This window comes from Apium graveolens, chromosome 5 (assembly GCF_009905375.1).
Source record: "Apium graveolens cultivar Ventura chromosome 5, ASM990537v1, whole genome shotgun sequence".
Classification (NCBI taxonomy): domain Eukaryota; kingdom Viridiplantae; phylum Streptophyta; class Magnoliopsida; order Apiales; family Apiaceae; genus Apium; species Apium graveolens.
Genome location: NC_133651.1, coordinates 311,049,282 through 311,053,128, shown reverse-complemented (window position 1 = coordinate 311,053,128; position 3,847 = coordinate 311,049,282).

The window sequence follows — 3,847 nt, the reverse complement described above, 5'->3', positions numbered from 1 at the left end:
AGTGAACTGTACAGATTGTATATATATATATTACACTACTACACTCAAATTTCACATACCTTTCTTTTGGACCAACTCTGTCCTCTTCAATCACACTCTCTCCTGCCATCTGCCCTGTATAAAATGGTCCCAGTTTTTCTCATTAATTAAGATGAAAAATTCTCTCATGCTTATTTTCATTAATTAAGATGAAAATTTTTGAGTTTGTTTTAAGAAATATAATTTTTAAAAACTTTTGGGAAAGAAGGTTTTTATTAACATTTTTTACAAAAATAAGTTTATTGATTCTTCTTTTTGTAAAATTGTTAATATAATTTGCATTGAGTTGTTTTTATTGCAAATTGTATGAAAAATGTCGGGGGCTGTTTTTTATTATATTTTTTAAAAGTAATATATCTGCAAATAAGTTTTGGTAAGTAGTATGTTTGATAATTTTCTACAAAATAATCATTTTCTACTTACTTAGAGCCCGTTTATGAAATTTTAAAATAAGTGACTTATTACTTAAATTGAATAATTGGTGTATAAGTGATAAGTAAATAAATGCTGATAAGTTATATAACTGTTTGGATAAATTTACTTATAATTCAGAAAAAAAAATCAGAAAAATAATTATTAAAGTATAATCATCTTGATTCATGGATTTTAAATTAGACTACTTTTTAAAAACATATATGTTAGAATTTAAATAATAAAAAAAGCGAAAAAATAAAAAATAAGTTGATAACAATTATGATCTTTCCAACTTTCAACACTTATAAGTCAAAAGTTATACTTACACTACAAGAAAACAGGACAAAACTGACCGTCAAAAACGGTCAGTTAAGTGGCAAAACGGTCGGTTAAAAGGGTCATAACCGACCACGCGGCGTGGTCGGTTTTAGCCTAGTCGGTTATGACTTTTGGTCGGGTTTAACCCTCATAACCGACCAACACTGTGGTCGGTTAAGTGCCTGGGCATTTTACTGAAATTTGGGGTCACTATGTACACGTGGTAACACGTGTGCACACGTGTCGCCACGTCACTGAGTCATAACCGACCCGACCGTTGGTGGTCGGTTATGTCTATTTTTAAAATGTTGACAGGAACTCATAACCGACCGTGGTCAAAGTGTGCACATCGGTCGGTTTTACACCAGAAGCTGACTTAAATGTCATAACCGACCGTCATAAAACCGACCACCCTCTAAAGGAGACGGTCGGTTCTATGAAGAAGGTGGTCGGTTATGTCACCTGACGGTCGGTTTTCTGGGTTTTGTAATGGTCAAAAGTGGTTGGTTATGCCTATTGTCGGTCGGTTTTAAGGTCTGATTTTAAAAAAAATTGCAGGTTTTTCTGCAACCCCTGTATACCAAACCAAATCAATACACAAATCCAATCCAATCACAACCAAACAACCAAAACAAACAACAATGATAATCATTAAACTATATTACTCAAAATCATTCGCAAAAACTAGTAAATTTCATAATTAAACCATAGTAATTAAATCCAACGCAAATATTCACAAACTCCGATAACCGGAGGATTAAACCGTATCATTACATCATTATAAGCAATCCTAAATAACCGACAAAGTATCAAACCATCACAACGTATTATATTACATCCCATAACCATCAAATTATAATAGTCTTAAAACCGATCAATGTAAATTAATCCGACAAATCAACATCGGATGATCCACCGCCATCACCGCCGCCATCACCGCCGCCATCACCGTCGTCATCACCGCCGCCATCATCAAAGTCCTCATCATCGGAGGGCTCATCCTCGGACGTGTAATCCTTATCGACTTCCATAGCACGTCGATTGTTTTCCTAGATACACAAGTTTAATTAAACTAGTTACAAAGAAGAAACAAAATTTACATGTGAATGAAAACAAATAAATTAACAAGAAGGTCAAAAATTATACCTCCGCAACACGAGCTTCCGTCTTTTGGACGATATCTTCAATCAAGGAGCCCATGATATGCATGATCTCGCCACCGATAAGGTTATTCCATTGCAACCTTTGGCTAGGATCGGAGGATGGATCTGAGGCCTCGAGAGCGGTACGTGCGAATGTAGCTATTTCTGCATCGGAAAGTTGGTGAACAAACCGATTTGGATTAGCACGGATCTCCGTAAGCACATTCCTCACGATGGCAAGATATACATTGTCGGGGATGGATTCACGTTGTCTCGGAGCGGATGAGGATGAGCCGGCTTCATTCCGTGTGGAATCTCGGTACCGGGTAGCAAGTGTAGGCAAGAGATCGGTGGCCCGAGCATTGGGGAACCCCACCACATAATTCTTTTTCAGCTTTGTACCTTGGGGGACCTCCAAGGCTTCCATCCACCAATCCCACGGCTCATCCCGATCACCCGTTTGTGTAACCTCCACGGGCATGCGCTCGAGAATGGCGGCATATCGTTCCTACAAATTCATTTAAAACAATTAACGATGCATTTAAAATCAAATAAAAATACATATAAAGTCACATATAAAAATGCATTTAAAATCACATAAATACATATAAAATCACATATTAACGATGCATTTAAAATCACATAAAAATGCATATAAAATCACATATAAAAATACATTTAAAATCACATAAATACATATAAAATCACATATTAACCCTCATTTAAAATCACATAAAAATGCATATAAAATCACATAAAAATGCATTTAAAATCACATTAAAATACATATAAAATCACATTTTAAAGATGCATATAAAATCACATAAAAATGCATTTAAAATCACATTAAAATACATATAAAATCACATATTAAAGGTGCATTTAAAATCACATAAACATGCATATAAAATCACATAAAATGCATTTAAAATCACATAAAATACATATAAAATCACATATTAAAGATGCATTTAAAATCACATAAAAATGCATATAAAATCACATGAAAATACATATAAATTCACTTATTAAATATGCATTTAAAATCACATAAAAATACATATAAAAACACATAAAAATGCATTTAAAATCACATGAAAATACATATAAATTCACTTATTAAAGATGCATTTAAAATCACATAAAATGGTCATAAAAGTACATAAAAATTACCGCAATACGCATGGCGGCCGGTGTAGTGTAGACGGGATTTTCCGGATCGGATCCAACTTTCATATGACATTTATCCCACACCTCGAGTCTCGTCAACTTTTTCTTGTTTTTGTTCGTCATTACCTTTCAAAATATTAAACAACTTATATTAGCTCGTCCTAATAATTAGTTGATTATATTAAATATGGTGAACGTGTATGTATGTGTGTGTGATGGAATATAATAATATTACCTCCCGAACTTTATTGAATATCCTTGCACCGGCACTATGCAATCTTTCAACTTGTTGTCGGTTGGTGGATCCAACCGATGACCGGTGCAAGTGTCCTTCGTTCTTCTCCCAATACTCCAAAAGGTCCTTCCAAAAAGGAACGGACCAATAAGGCCGCTTCAAAGACAACTTGCTCACGCCCTCCTCCCTTGCTTTTCGCTCCACCCTCTTCTTAAGCTCGTTCAAAGTCCTTTTTATCGTCACTTTAATGTGATCTTCCATAATTTTTCGGGCCTTTGAATGGCTTTGCCCCTTAAGATGCCTATAATATTTCTAAAATTGCAAAAAAAAAAAGAAAACGAGGATAAATGCATCATAAAATCAAGAAATAAATGACAATTACAAAAAAAAATTAACTTACTTGAAACTCTTCGACTCTTGTATTTAAGTAACTCGGGTGACTTTCTTCGATATCGGTATAAGTGTAACGCCCAAGAGGCCACTTCTCCCGAATCATAGCCAAAAGCGTTTTCTTAGCCGTATCATCTTC